We start from the raw sequence: 16,343 nt of genomic DNA, 5'->3' as shown, positions 1-16,343 counted from the left end.
GGAGGCAGAAAGCCAGGAAAAACTTTTAAACAATTAGAATTATCCAGTAGGCTGCCTCAGGAAGTCGTCAGATCCCAGATTGAAGGCTGAGAAGACCCTGAAAGGAAATGCCCATTTTTTTAAAGCAGATTTTACAGATGAGGAGACTGAGGTCTAGGAACAGACATGATTTATCTGGGGTCACCCAGCCTGAAATTAACAGAGTTGATCTTTTTAGAATCATAAGTTTAGCTCTGGGAGGAGATATAAAGATCATCAAATCCTATTATCTTGTTTTATAATTAAGGAAACTGAGGTCCAGAAAATTTAAATTATTTATTTAGGGTCATAAAGAAGAGGAAGAGGAGAGGAAGGAGAAGGAAAAGGAGAATAGCTAACATTTATACAGCACTCGCCATTTTCCAGGAACTCCACTAAGCACTTGACAATTATTACCTCATTTGATCCTCACAATCTTGGAAGGTAGGTGCTATTATTATCCCCATTTTACTGAAGAAGAAACTTGAAACAGAGATGAGACTTGCTCAGAATCACACAACAAGTGTTTGAAGTCAAATTTGCCTCCAGATCCAACTATCTATCCATTATGGCGCCACCTAGCTGCCCCCAATAAGTAATTAAAGCCAAGTGTCCTGACTTCAGAGTCTAGTATCCTAGTGTTTGAAGTCTTCAAACAAAAGTTACTCATCAGATGTTGGTGAGAGCATTTTTATTCATTTATGGTTCGAACTAGATGGCTACTGATGTCCCTTCCAACCTAAGATTCTGGACGTCCAGCCCTCTCTCACTGCTGGGGTGATGTTAATCTTAGGCCCAGAGAAGGTAGTTGATTCCTTAAAGGAAGAAAAGCAAAGATTTTCCCACAAAGAGATGAAATATGATGCGTATCAGGATCCAAGAGCAGCTAGACCAGCATTTATTAATGAGTATTAAAAAAATCTCTGCCTTATAGATCAATGCACAGTCGATAAATGTCTCCGGGTTCCCACTTGGTATCTGATTGGGCACTTCCATTATTTATGATTTGTTTTGCCAGATGAGAATGCTCAGCACAATTTCCCTTTATCCTCAAACACTGGAACAATCTGCAGAGAAACTTTGTTAGGAGTGAGGTATCAGGCCAAATCAAGGAGGGGAAGAGATGGCCAAAGGGGAGCACGATCTAGGGTGGTCCTCCCTTTACTGTTCCGTGAGCCTTGTCTTATCTAGTTTAATCTTCCTAGCTTTCAATCAGAGTAGTCCCTTCTCCCACACTATGCCCTGCCCACCTCGGCTTTGTGTTCCTGCCCTTCACCCCTCCCCTAACCCTTCTCTCTAAAGTCTTCCAAATCTTAAATCCATGTTATTCTCAATATTACAAATGCCCAAGTTCAACAGCAACAATAATTTATAGATGCCCAGTGTCGGAAGGTACCCTAGATCCCACTCTAGTCAATGAATCAACAAGCTCATTGCTTATTGGATTGAGTGGAAGGAGACTAGAGGCAGGGAAACTTACTGGAAAGTTATTATATTGTTAGCCCCAATCGTGCTCTGGGGATCCAAACACCAAAAAAAGGAAACAGCCTCTGCCCTCAAGGAGCTTCTATTCTATCAGAGAAACAATTGTTGTTGTTCAGTTGTTGGTTTCAGTTATGTCTCATTTGGATTACCTTGGAATAGATACTGGAGCAGTTTGCCATTTCCTTCCCTCATTCGTTTTAAAGATGAGGAAACTGAGGCAAACATAGTGAAGTGATTTGCCCAGGATCACAGAGCTAATCAGTTTCTGGGGCCAATTTGAACTAAGGAAGACTCATTTTCCTGACTCCAGGTCCAGTGCTTTATTTACTGGTCCACCTACACATACAGTATAATACAATACAAAATATATAAAATAATGGGAATGGGAAAAGGTCCTAGCTGTTGAAGATTCAAAAAAAAAAAAAAAAGGTTTCATGTACACCAGAGATTGTTTTTTTTTATCTATTTGTTTCATAGATTCATTTGGCAGTCTGGTGAAATCTGTGGACCTCTTTTCAGAATATTTTACATGCACAAAGTAACGTACATAGGATTACAAAGGAAACCAATTATGCTGAAATATGGTTTTCAAAAATGTTTTTACCTTCAAGTAATTCCAAAGGACTCACGATGAAAAATGCTACCTACCTCCAGAGAGAGAGAAAGAACTAATGAATTCAGGGCAGAATGGAGCATTTTATTTTTACTTTATTTTTCTTATTTTGTTTTGTTTTCCTTTTTTGTAGCATGGCTCATGTGGAAATATGTTTTGCATGTTTCTTATCTATAATGGACTTCATATTTCTTGTCTTCTCAATGGGAGTGGGAAGAGAAGAAGGAGGAAAACAATTTGGACCTGAAAATACAAACCAATTATTTTTTTAAGTTCATGCATCCCAGGTTAAGAATCCCTGACAGGGAGCTATAATTTGAAGGAAACTGGGGATTCTCTGCCACAGAAGTGAGGAGGAAGGGCATTTCAGGCATGGATTTTACATTTATGTAATATGTATTTATATATACAGACAATAGATACATTTATATATGCATAGAATATGTGTGCATATATATGTAGGAGAATATTATATATGTGCATATAAATATATACATATGAGTATGTATTTATATCCATACACATATATATGTACATATACATACAAACAAGTGTGTGTGATCCCATGTGATCCTATACCTGGCATTATAGGTCCAAGCACAAGTCAACTAACATCTATCTGCAGGCCTCCAGATATGAGATAATCTGTCAATAAAGATAATTAGTTTTGTTTTGGTCATATTCAGTGTAAGTTCCTTATACGTTGTAGGTCATCAATATATGTTAGTGAATTTGATTCAAGAACCAAGATGATGTCTTTCTTGGAGGCTCAACTCATGGACCACCTCCCCCAGGAAACCTCTCCTGATTTCATCAGTCATTACTTCTCCCTCCTTTCTTTATACATTATACCCTCTCTCCACCATGCCCCCCAACATACATCAGAAAGTAAGCTCCTCGAGAGTAGGGATTATTTCTTGTTTCCTTCATATTCCTGGCAGTTCTACTGCATATAGTCATTTTGTTGCCCCACATATAACGGGAAGCTCCCAAACATCTAGCTGAACACAAAGAAAAAAATGGCTTGAATTTGTGCCGCAGATACCAGGCTCCAGCATTTGACCCCTATTGGCCAAATGAAGGACTGAGCTGTCATTTTGGAAGACTAAGACACCCCAAGGTGTCTGAGATTAATTAGGTCAGAGCCAACAGCTGGGTGCTCAAGCTTTACAAGTCTTAATTATATGCAACTTTATTGGCAAAAACACATTCTCAGAAAGCCATCCAGTTCAACCCCAACCTTATCTCCTTTACCAAGAGACAATGGGTAGCCATTCCCTCCTTCATGAAGGATGCCAGTCAGGAGACAGCCATTCCCTACTTCATGAAGAGCTCCAGTCAGGAGACAGCCATTCCCTCCTTCATGAAGGACTCTACTGAGAGTTAGCTCTAATTGTTAGGAAGCATTTCCTTTCACTAAGCAGAAATGAAACTTGCACCCATTCCTCCTAGTTCTGTGCTCTGGGACAAAGAAGAATTGAGCTAATCTCTTGTCTAGGTCACAGCCTTTCAAACACTAAGATACAGTCATTTGGTTCTCTCTCTCTTGCCTCCATCTCCACCAAGTGTTTCACCCCTGACTTTACTGGGAATGCTCCTAGTTTATCCCCATTATATATAATATTTGCTGATGATTTTAGATAGATGCTATTTATCATTTTAAGGAAAACTCCATTCATTCCTATGCTCTCTAGTGTTTTTATTAGGAACATGTGCTGTATTTTGTCAAATGCTTTTTCTGTTATCTATTGAGATAACTGTATGATTTCTGCTAGGTTTGTTGTTGATTTATTATGCTGATAGTTTTCTTGATGTTGAAGCAGCCCTATATTCCTGGTATAAAATCCACTTGGTCATAGAGTATTATCCTACCACTAAATCTTCTCCATGTTAGACAACTTTTCTCAGTCTTCATAGGTCATGAACAAAAGGCTTACAGGATGTTAGACTGAGCAACTACTCCGATTTGGTGGTTAGGGGAAGCTAGATAGTACAATGGATTCAGTGGAGTGAGGAAGACCTGAGTTCAAATTTAGCTTCAGACATGTACTAGCTATGTGACTTGAGGCAAGTCACTTAACTATGATTACCTCAGAGAAAAAAATAGGGGTTTCTGTCTTGAGCTCTTGTGCCTCCTTGAGGGGGGGAGAAAAAAAGGATGAAACAAAGATAAACAAGAACTGGATTTGAAATTGGGAAGATTTTTATTTGAAACCTACCTCAGACTCTACTAGTCATGTGACCCAGATTAAATTCTTCACCTCAGTTTCTTCATATGTAAAATGGGGATAATATTAACTTACCTCATGGCATTATTTTGAGAATCAAAAGGGATAATATATATAAACTATTCTTCTGACCTTAAATTATTAGATTTACTATTAACTTTTCGTTAACAATGACTTGTTAAGTACCTATTATGGGTAGAGTACTGGGGAAGATGCCCATTTTAATAAAGTAGAGTCTGTCCTCATGGCACTTCAGAGTCTAGAAGAAGAATAAAGAAAGAATCATAAGATTTATAAATAAAGGGGACTCTGGGGCAGCTCGGTGATACAGTGGATAGAGCACCAGCCTTGAAGTAAGGAGGACCCAAGTTCAAATGTGACCTCAGACACTTAACACTTCTTACCTGTGTGACCCTGGGCAAGTCACTTAATCCCAATTGCCTCAGCAAAACAAATAAATAAATAAATAAATGGATAGGTGAATAAATGAATAAGGAAGTAAATAAATAAACAAATGAATAGCAAAATAAATAAATAAATGGATGAATAAGTGAATGAATGAATGAATAGGTAAATGAATAAGCAAATGGGTAAATAAATAAATGAAGGGGCCTTTAGAGATTATATGGTTCAACCACTTTTTTTACAGATAAGGAAACTGAGCCAAAGAGTCTTGTCCCAAGAAATTCAAGTGTCCTCTGGATTCAGATACAGATCTTCTGAATCTCAATCCAGTGCTCCATTCATTATATTCTTGTAATGGATAGATGGAGCAGTGGGAAGAACCATAAGACAAAGTCACTTCAAATCAGCCTCATATACTTGCCATGTGTGTGATTCTGGGCAAGTCACTTCCCCTCTGTCTGCTTCAATTCCCTCAATTCTAAAATGGGGATCATCATATCATTTGCCTTCCAAGCTGTTGGGAGTCACCGGCATAGTGCCTAGCATGTAAGAAGGGCTTAATAGATACTTATTTCCTTCCTTCCTATATCCTGCCAAAAGGTATCTTATCATCACAAAGCACTGCATTAGAGTCAGAAAGTTTTAATTCTGCTTCTGACTTCAACCAGCTCTGTGATGATGAGCAAATCATGATTGTAAGCACCTTCCCTCCTCCCTAAAATGAAAATGGGGGCACTAGGTGGCCCCATAGTACATAGAGTGCCATGATTGGAATCAGGAAAACTTATCTTCCTGAGTTCAAATCTGGCCTCCAAATCTTACTAGCTCCAACACTGGGCAAGTCACTTAACCTGTATGCCTCAGTTTCCTCATCTGTAATTCTCATTTAATATTTTCAATTTTCAGTAAAATTCTGGCCAACATCTCTGGCTGACTCTCTATGGACAGATTTCCATTATCCTAAGTTGGGACAGCTAGGTGGCGCCATGATGCACTGAACGTCATGGCTGGAATCAGAAAGACTCCTCTTCCTGAGTTCAAATCCAGCCTTGGACACTTACTAGCTATGTGACCCTGGGCAGATCACTTCACCTTGTGTGCTTCCTCATCTGTCAAATGAGAAGGGGAAGGAAATCTTCAGTATCTTTGCCAAGAAAATGCCAAATGTAAGCACAAGACATCGAACCCGATTGAGAAATGACTGAACAACAACAAAATGAAAATGAGGATGATACCCATTGCACTTGTAGTGGGGATAACTGTAAGGATCAAATGAGATAATGTAGGAGGCCTGAAGGAGGGAGAGGGAATCAGAAGAGAGAAAGGAGAAGGCTCCAGAGAAAAGCTTCCAAGCTGCCTGATTTTGCCCTAATTTCTGGCTTAAGATATCTGTTGCAGACCAAGAAATGATTCTCATGGGATCAAGTGGGTCTTAGAGAGAGAAGCATTGGAGGCTGGCCCTCTCTCCTTTCTGTCAGCTCTGTGTATCCTATGATTCTCCCTCTTATGTGTATGTGGGAGTGTCTTCATGTCTGTATATGTGTCTTATGTACTGTCCTTTTCTTTCTATTTCTCTCTCTTTCTCTCTCCCTTTCCTCTCCCTCTCCCTCTCTTCCCCTCCTTCTCTCTCTTTCCCTCTCTTTCTCTTTCTTTTCATGTCTCTATTTGTCTCTCTTTCTGTGTATATGTGTGCATCTGAACATCATCTCTTGCTGGCCACAATGCCCCCTGGTGTTGTTGCCATGGAGATCCCATCTCCTACCGGCCCAGTGTCCAAAGAGAAATGCCAAAACTAGAGAAGGGGATGCCAGGAAGGACCTGAGGCTGTGGCTTCAGGCCTAGAGAGTCCATGTGGCTGACCTCAGAAAGAGCAGGACAAGGCCTTGTCACACAAGCAGCAGCAGCTTGTGCATGACAAAGTAGGGCTGCTTTGTTCTAAGTTTCTTCTCCCGTAGCAATGAAAACATCCTTAGCCCCAGGGGAGGGTGAACACTGGATGGGCTCTGACCCGCAGGAATGCCAAACTTTTATGATGAGTCCCTTGGGCAAGACTTCTTGCCATCAACAACTTCCAATCCTGGCTCAGATACTTACAGGTAAATGACCCTGGGTAAGTCACCTCACTTTTCAGGGTACCAGTTTCTTTATATATTAAGTGCCCATAATAATGCACCATTTACAGATGACTTACAATATAATAATCACAAGGGACAGAGAAACTGAGAGACAATGACAGAAAAGAAAGGGAGAGGGAGAGTGTGAGGTGAGGAGGGAGGAAGGAAGACAGAGAGATGAGAGAGAGAAGCAGAGAGAGACAGAGAAATAGAGATAGAGAAAAAGAGAAAAGGAGACAGAGAGAGGAGAAGAGAGGAAAGGAGGGAAAGAAAGGGAGAGAAAAATGCCAACTTCCAGTAGTTCTCCCTCCTTATAATGTGTTTTGTAAGCCTTAAAGGGTCTTATAGACATGAGAAGTATTATTATTAATCATTATTATTAAAATCATTAGAAGAAAAGAGAAAGCTGAAGCTTGACAGCAAGCCAAAGGTACTGATAAATCTCCTTTATATTCCCCTCAAGCATAAGGTGGATGTCTGAACAATGGGGGGGGGGGGGGGGTTCTTCCCCAGATAACTAAAATTTCTGTGTATAAGTAGAAAAGTCCCACTCTCCTACTTCCCTGACAAGATCTGGGCTCAAAGACAACACAGAGAATTGGAACTTAACCAGAAGGAGGGCCCCTGCCCAGTAAAGGAACTCAATGGCACATGAACAAAGTGCTAGAAACTTACTGAGGGGCAGAAAAATGCAATCTTCCCCTCTCCCTCTTCCTCTCTTCCTCCCTCCCTCCCTCTCTCTTCCTCTCCCTCTCTCCCTCCTTTCTTCCTTCTCTCTCTCTCTCTCTCTCTCTCTCTCTCTCTCTCTCCTCTCTCTCTCTCTCTCTCTCTCTGTCTCTCTCTCTTTCTCTCTCTCCCCCCTCCCTCCCTCTCTCTCTCTGTCTCTTTCCTTTTTTCTCTTCCTCTTCCTCCTTCTATCCTTCTCTCTCCCAATCTTAATCCTCCTTCTCTCTCCTTCCTTTTTTCCCTTCCCTTTTCTCCCCCCTCTTCCTCTCCCTCTCCCTCTCTCTCTGTCTCTTTCCTTTTTTCTCTTCCTCTTCCTCCTTCTATCCTTCTCTCTCCCAATCTTAATCCTCCTTCTCTCTCCTTCCTTTTTTCCCTTCCCTTTTCTCCCCCCTCTTCCTCCCTCCCTCATTTTCTCTTTCCTCCTCCCTCTCACCCTCCTCTTTCCCTTTCCCTCCTCTCTTGCCTTCCCTATCGCTCTCTTTTCTTTTTCCTTTTATGAGCTTTCTGCCCTGATTCCCACACCAATTAGACCTCTGCTTTCATAGAAGCTTGGGACAACAGTACACAGATCTCCAATTATGCTGATGGGGATTTTTTTTTCCAAACTCTGGTACTGGGAAGAACACAAGCCCAGCCCAATCCTGAAAGCCTCGCAAAGCCTGCAATTAGAAGTACTGGAGTCCTTCCAAGCTGAAAGCCCACCGCCGCCACCCCCAAACAATATTTGGACAAACTGGAGATATTCAATAGACTTGGCTGTCTATTTAAAGCAGGGTGTGGGTTGATACAGAAGGAGGTTGGGGTTATATTTTTTTCTGAGTGGGGCTCCCTCACCCCCACATTGGGAGGTTGGGGGGGAGGGTTTCAGTGCTGATTCAATTATGATTCCAAGAATGAAGGAATACTGCAGAAGTAGAAAGACTGGAACAAACAAGATGCTGAGGAAACCTGCTGTATTGGGCATGGCGCCAGATGTACATTCACCTGAATTAAAAAGCAGAAATACTCCTCTCTGCTACAGTTTGCTAACTTCATTAACACTCATTTTTTTTTCCTTTCTTCCTGATGAAGCATTATGTGGCAATGAAAAAAAAGCCATATTGGATTGGAAGACATTCATTTGAACCCCAAATAAACTCCTGGCTCCCCTTCATTTAGAGCTGGGTAGCCTGAAACCAATTTCTTGGACTCAACCTTGGTTTCCTTCTTTACAAAATGGGGATGTCTCATACTGCCTCCTTCCATGAGCTTTTGTGAGGAAACCCTTAAGTAATTTCATTATTTTTTTTATTTTTAGTATTATTTTATTTTTCCATATACATGCAAAGATAGTTTTCAACATTCATCTTTGTAAAACCTAGTATTCCAAATTTTTCTCCCTCCCTTCCCCCTTCTCCCTCCCCAAGACTACAAGCAATCAGATATAGGTTAAACATGTGCAATCTTTCTAAACACATTTCCATATTCATCTTGCCGCACAAGAAAAATCAGATCCAAAGGGGGGAAAATAAGCAAGCAAATAACAACCAAAAAAAAAAGTGAAAATACTATGCTTTGCCCCTCATTCAGTCTTCATAGTTCTCTCTGGCTACAGATGACATTTTCCATCACAATCTATTGAATCAGCTTGAATCACTTCAAGTGATATTATTATTGCAAAGAATTCCCAATATTTACCATTATGAACAGCTCCCAAGATGGAAATTCCCCATGGATACAGAACAACTTGTTTGTAACTTAACTTAGTTGTAGACACTTATCTGGTTATACAATCAGTACATGTGGGAGATGGAGCTTGACCCCCAAGTTTATTGAGTCCAAGGTTGCCTCTCAATAACAGTAACAGCTGACATTTAGGCAGCACACTGAGCATTGACACAGTGACTCCTTTTGGATCTGTCCCCTAGGCCAGTAACATTCTCCTCATTTCTATCACCCGACATCCTCGTCTTCCTTCAAGTCTTTGCTAAAATCCTACCTTCTCCGGGAAGTCTTTCTCTGTCCTCTTTAATTCTAGTGTCTTTCCTCTATTCCTTACCTCTTTATTCTTTCTAGAGCATAGTTACACATAGTTCCACATTTGCATGTTGTTTCCCTCACTGGGATAGGGAAGGGATTGCCTTTTTGCCTTTCTTTGTATCCCTGCACTTAGCACAACGCCTGACACACTGTAGCACGTGATAAATGCTGATTGGTTCACTCACTGACAGACTGAATCAGGACTCTCCTCTCCTCTCCAATTCTTAGCATCCTCAGATTCCTGAAAATGCTCAGCTCAATATCTGGTACTTCTTTACCTCTTTCTTCTCTCCTGATTTGCTCCCTCCCTTCTTCCCCCACCCCCGAGGCATCTTATATCTACTTTGTATACATGTTATATTTACTTATACATAGGTTGCTTCTCTAAAATAATTTCTCCGAGGGCAGGAATCATGTTATCATATTTCTTTGTGTGTCTTCAGCACTTAGCACAGTGTCTGGCACACGGAAGATACACAATAAAAGCTTCTTAATAAACTGATTGATTTCAAAGGATACTACACAGACTTTTTCATGTGAAACTCACAAAAAGGCTGTGAGATGCAACTGTTATTAGCTTCATTGTATAGAAGAGAGTTTGGAGAGATGAAGTGACCCGAGTCCCATAGTTAAGAAGTGTCAAAGGTAGACTTTAAACCCTTCTCTCTCCTGATTCCAAGTCCAGGGCTTTTGGCACTACTACTAATTATTATTATTATTATTATTATTATTATTATTATTATAACTAGCATTTCTATAACACTTTAAGACAGGGAAAATATTTTATATATGTTATCTTATTTGATCCTCAGAACAACTCTGGGAAGTAGGTGCTATTATTATCCCCATTTCACAGATGAAGAAACTGAGACTGGAAGAGGCTAAATGATTAAGACAGCAAATAAGCTTCTGAAACAAGATGTGATTTTGGGTATTTCTGACTCCAAATTCAGTACTTTATCCACTGTACCACTCAGCTGAAGATATATATATAGCTATATATAGATAGATAGACATATGGATGTGTACGTGTGTGTGTATACACACACACACACACACACACACACACAAACATACACACACATGGTCTACATTATTTAGATAGCAAATATACCTCTGAAGCAAGATATGATTTTGGGTATTTCTGACTCCAAATTCAGTACTCTATCCACTGTACCACTCAGTTGAAGATATATATATATAACATATACATATATACCTATATGTATATGCCTATATGTGTATATGTGTATATTAATATGCATTGTGTATATACATGTACATTGTGTGTATGTTTATATATCCATATATATGTTACATGTATATGTGTATAAAAGTTACTATGATTTTTAATAACAGTACTTTTGTGTTTCTTTAAAGCTAACATTTTTTTAAAAATCAATTCAAACCCACTAAAAATAAGTCTGAGGTTCATGAACCAAGACACAAATGTTAGTGTTTGGCAATAAACGTGGGCTTATGGTGATTGACTGCCCCCAAGGAGTAGCAAGCTGCTTTCCACAGGACTTCACTTCTCCCAAAACTCCCAAAATCGAACTATAACTTGACACATGGTATATTAAGCTTGTCAACCTCTCAGAGACCTACTTGGTAGATTCAGGGAGGCATGCAAGTGCCACTTTCCTAGACTCTGAAAACTTGGAAGGCCATCTAATCCAACCCCCTGCCCGTGTACAAAGCCTTTGGATTCTGAACAGGCTCTTTAAGGTCATTCTACCATCAAGGAATCTCAGCATCTCAGAGTGGGAAGAAAACTCCCTTCAGTCCAGCCCCTGTCTGAGCAAGAATCCTCTCTACAATAAGTTCACCTAGGGACCCAGCCTTTGCTTGAAGACCTTTAGGGAATACTTTAAATATCTCCAGATGCAATCTAAGCCACTTTAATGTGTTGCTGATTGTTACAGTGTTTTTCAACATTATAAGATCTGCAGTGAATAGATCACTGGGTCTGGAATCAAGAAGGTCAAATATGGCCCCAGATACTCACTAGCAGTGTGACCATGGGCAAATCACTTCATTTGTCTGAGCCTCCTCTTTAAAAAAAAAAAAAAAAAAGGGAGGGTTGGACTAGTGATTCTCCAAGGTCTGCTGCAGCTCTAAGATTCTATAGCTCAGCGCTAGATACTGTTGAAAGAGCATTGGATTTGGAGGCAAAGGCTTGGATTCAAATTCTATTCCTGCTACTTCTCAGCTGGGTGACCTTTGGGTAAGCTACCTATCTAGCCTCAGTTTCCTTTTCTGTAAAATAAGGCAGTTGGGCTAGATGGTCTTAGTATCCCCTCGTAGCTCTAAATCCCTATTCCTATAAAGATAGGCTCTAACATCACATGGAAGCAAAAAAGACTTTCTTTTAGCATCTCTTCAACGGGGAGTTTAACTCTTGCAAATTGCTTTGGGAATCTAGGAAGATGACCCTGAAAGAAAGGAAGGTGTTTTCAGGCAGGTGGTTGTTTGTCTCATGCAGACAGCTCGATGCTCTCTATTATGCTGAAGGAACGTGTGTTCTTCAAGTATGGAAAGGGGAGAGCAGCATTGCCTTTCTCCATTCCCATGATCCCCAAAGCTGAATCATCTTCTCTGCTGTACCTTCCCTCTGGGTTCCATCACAGCTTTAAAAAGATAAATAAAAAAAACCCTCCAGCTGACCACAGAAGTATCAGGCCAGGGGCATCCAAAAGGCTTCCAGGCACTTTGGACAGGCGGGGAATGCTTCAAGACATCCATCCATCCTCAGCTCCATTTCCACCCAGGCCATAGACCAAAAAGCATTAGGAGGCTGCCTGTTTAACTATCCTTAGCAATTACCATCATTGAACCATAGTTTGATAGCTGGCAGAAACCCTGTGGGGCCATCAACGCCAACCCCTTCATTTTACAAAGAAGGAAACTGAAGACAAGAGGTCTTAGATCATAGATCTAGATCTGAAAGAGAACTTAAAAGTCTCCCCCTTCCTCATCCCCCTTTTCCCCCTTTCCTAGCTCCCTCTCCTCTCTTCTCTTCCCCCTTCTCTTTCTCAATCTCTCTGTTTCTCCCCTCTCCCCTCTCTTCCTTCCCTCTTTTTTCTGTTTCCCTCTCCTCCCCTGTCCTTCCCTTCCCTTCCCCTCTCCTTTCCCTTTTACCACCCTTCCTCCATCTCTTTTCTCCTCTTCTCCTCTAGAGAAAAGAATCCCATGTAAGGATCAAAGAATCACAGAACCTGAAAACGAGAATTGACTTTGCTGGCCATCTAGTCTAACTCCTACTTGAAAGGAACGCCTGACAAATGGTACCCCAGTCCTTTGAACACCTCCAAGGGAAGGGAAATGAGTCAGTCTCATTGTTAGATTGGTTTTCCTGACTTGAGTCCTAACTTGATCTTTTGTAATTCAGTCACTACTTCTAGTTTTCCCCTCTGGGGAACAAAACGAAATCTTCTTCCACTAGAGAGTCCTACAGACATTCGAAGAGGACATTAGTTATGTAATGGACACTAGGAGGGAAAATGCCAGCCCATTGTTTTAAAGAGAGGCGTGATCTTTGCAGTTCCCACGGCAGTGTATGTAACAAACATGGTCATGTATTCCAGGGCAATACAAAAGAGAAGACACATGGAGCCTCATTCAGCACTGCATACACAGGCTTTCTCTCCTTCAAATCAACTTCTGAGTGGTCTAACCCTTCAGAGACTTAAACAAGTTTTGAGGGATTGAAGCATGGAGCTAATGAGAGTAAGTTTACCGGTTCGATCCCTGTGGTGGGTCTGGGAGCTTCCTCTATTCTAGAATCACAAATGTGCTCCATGAACCTTGACCAGCTGTCATAGACACTGAGGCCATTGGTCACAAAGAGACAAAATCAAGATTATGGATAAATAGATGCAGATCCCGCCAGAGGCAAAAATTTGCAATGAGTACCCTGCTGATAATGGACCTGTACAAAGAACAGCACTCTAATTAACAATGGGGAACAAAGATACCTTTCTGAAGGCTACTTGCACCAAGCCTTTGCACACAAGTTCAGATTACCCAAAGTTCTTAAAGTATACATGGTGGAGTTGGTACTTTGCACTCAGGAAGCCCTGGGATCAAATCCTATTTCTGACAAGTATTAAAGGAAATGCACTGACTCTGGAATCAGCGAATTTCTGATGCTTATTACTGCATGATCTTGGCCAAATCACTTGGACTAGATGGTCTCTAGTGTTAGAATTCATAATTTATTTTTAATCTAGAACTTAATCTTATAATTGTTCTGAGCCTCAGTTTCCTCATCTGTTAAAAAAAAAAAAAGAGTGGGGAGACTAAAAGTTGCCGTCACAGAATGTTGCTAGGTTCTCCCAAAGGGTACAAATCACAATCCCTCTTTACCCTTTCCTCCTACATAATTCTTGCCCTTATTTTTCCATGAATCTTATACAAAGGATGTTCCCCAGAACATACAAAATGCCTACTTCCAATTTTCATATTTCATGGACATCAATCCATTCATTCATCTTAAAAGCACTTAATAAGCACCTACTGCTACACACAGTGTTGGGGCTGAGGATATAAAGACAAAAATGAAGAAACTGTTCCTGCCTTCATATTTACTTAGGGGAGAGACAGGCAAAGGAGGGAATGCTAAATCTAAATAGAACATACAAGATACATCCAGAGTTGATAGAAAGTAGCCTTACATCTGAAGGTGCTGGGATCTCTGCGGTAGTTGGGACTTGAGGTGAACCTCAAAAGAAGCCAGGAAAATTCAGTGTTGGGGATAAGCGTAAGTTCCTTGAGGTCAGGGATCATGGCTTTGCCTTTCTTTGTATGTTAGTGCTAAGCAAAGTGCCTGGAATATAAATACTTATAGACAAATAGATAAATTAAAGAAAGAGACAGAGACTTGGAGAGAGAGAAAGAAAGGAAAGAGAAAGGAAAGAAGAAGAAGGAGAGGAAGGGAAGGAAAGGAAGGAAAAGAATGAAAGGAAGGAAGGAAGGAAGGAAGGAAGGAAGGAAGGAAGGAAGGAAGGAAGGAAGGAAGGAAGGAAGGAAGGGATGGAGGGAAGGAGGGAGGGAGGGGGGAAAGGAGGGAGGAGGGGAAGGGAAGGGATTAAGAAAGGGAGTGACAGAAAGACTAAGAGCACATTAATTAAGACCTTACTAAAAGTTGAACACTGTGCAAAATACTGGGGATGCAAATACAAAAATATCAAACCAGTCCCTCCCAGAAAGCTTATTTAGAAGAAGACAAAAAATAAACAAGATCTGGAAGGGGAGGAGCAGTCCAGTGGAGACAAGTCTGATGAGGAGGTGGGAAAGTACAGAGGATGAACTAAGAGGGTCATGAAGTAAGCATGACTGGAGCTCCTCCTCTGGTGGCCCCAGAGTGCTCAGAGCAACATGCCCTGGAGTCTAGAAGGCCCGAGTCAAACCTAGCCTCCCCCACTTACTAGCTGTGTGACCCTGGCCAAGTCACTTAGCCTCTTTGTGTCTCAGTTTCCCCAATCATAAAATGGGGATAATAATAGCACCTCCCTCCCAAGACTGTTGTAAGGATCAAATGAGCTAATATTTTAAAGCACTTTGTAAATCTTAAAATTCTATATAAATGCCCACTATTATTATCATTATTATTATTTAATATGGATCCTGACCAGGACTCACCTTATCAGGAGAGCAGACCTTCCCTATGACCCTTCTCTTCTCTGGACTTCAGTAGCTTCATTTGAAAAGCAATTAGAAATAACAGCTGTCCTTACTGCTCATCCAACTAGAGAATGATGTGGAAGTTTCATGCCCAGTTCCACAACAGACCTACTTTAGCCTTGAGAATCAAGGATGCAGAAGCAGAAAAAAGCCATCCAGCACTCAAATTCAGGTAAGCAGGTAATTAAGCAGCACTTTCAAAGGATGAGTGGTTTTCTTTTGCTTTTAGCCACACTTTGTTACAAGCTTTGGAAATTGCAGGCAACTACATTAGATGGCTCTAAGCACTGGTGGAAACGCCACTGTTCATTTTTAACATGTCCTCCAAATGGTTCAGAAGGTAATTATGGGCACACTCATATTAAGCTCTCCCAGTATGCAAAAACAGACTTCCCATTTCCCTGTTCTTTTCTTAATTCTGGAGGACAATTTCTTAAAATTCTCCTAGGCAAAGAAGATAGAGGACGCAGTGAATGCCTTCTCAAAATGTCTGTGGAGAACCTGATAGATGAGCAGGAAGGAAATTTGTCTGTATCTAGACAAGAGTCCTCTTTAAAAGTGGCCATCCAGGTTCTCCTAAGAACTTCTTAGGAGTTTTTTCCCCTAGTGAAGGGGATCCTCCCATAGAGACTGGATAAAGAGAGCTGTAATGGTCAGTCTTCCTCCACACACACATTTGAGTGAGCTTTGCCTCCCCTCTTTTGCTCTTAATTCTACCCTCTGCGGGCCAAGCTGGAGGACAAAGCCAGCCCTTCTTCAGTATGACAGACTGATCTCATGTTGTTCCCCTTCCACCAGAGTCTTCCCAAAGGATCATAGATTTATACCTGGAAGGAACCTTGGGAGCCAATGAATCCAAAGCTCCCATTCCACATACTAAGCTTCCTCAGTTTCCTCACCCAATCCTCCTATGGTATAGACTTTCAGAATTCTGGTCGCCCTTATCTGAACACTTGCTAGCTCCTCAATGTCATTCCTCTTATAGAGAAATAGATGAGATAAAGAAAGAGACAGAGACTCGGAGAGAGAGGAAGGAAGGGAAGAAGAGAG

At 41.0% G+C, this 16,343-nt stretch overlaps 1 protein-coding gene across 1 annotated transcript in view; it reads right to left on the bottom strand.

Annotated features, from left to right (window-relative positions):
• Positions 1-16,343, bottom strand: part of RPH3A (rabphilin 3A) — a 347,889-nt gene that overhangs the window by 307,622 nt on the left and 23,924 nt on the right. The window lies entirely within an intron of this gene.

Source organism: Antechinus flavipes, chromosome 1 (assembly GCF_016432865.1).
Source record: "Antechinus flavipes isolate AdamAnt ecotype Samford, QLD, Australia chromosome 1, AdamAnt_v2, whole genome shotgun sequence".
NCBI lineage: Eukaryota > Metazoa > Chordata > Mammalia > Dasyuromorphia > Dasyuridae > Antechinus > Antechinus flavipes.
This window is presented reverse-complemented; position numbering and strand designations above follow the sequence as displayed.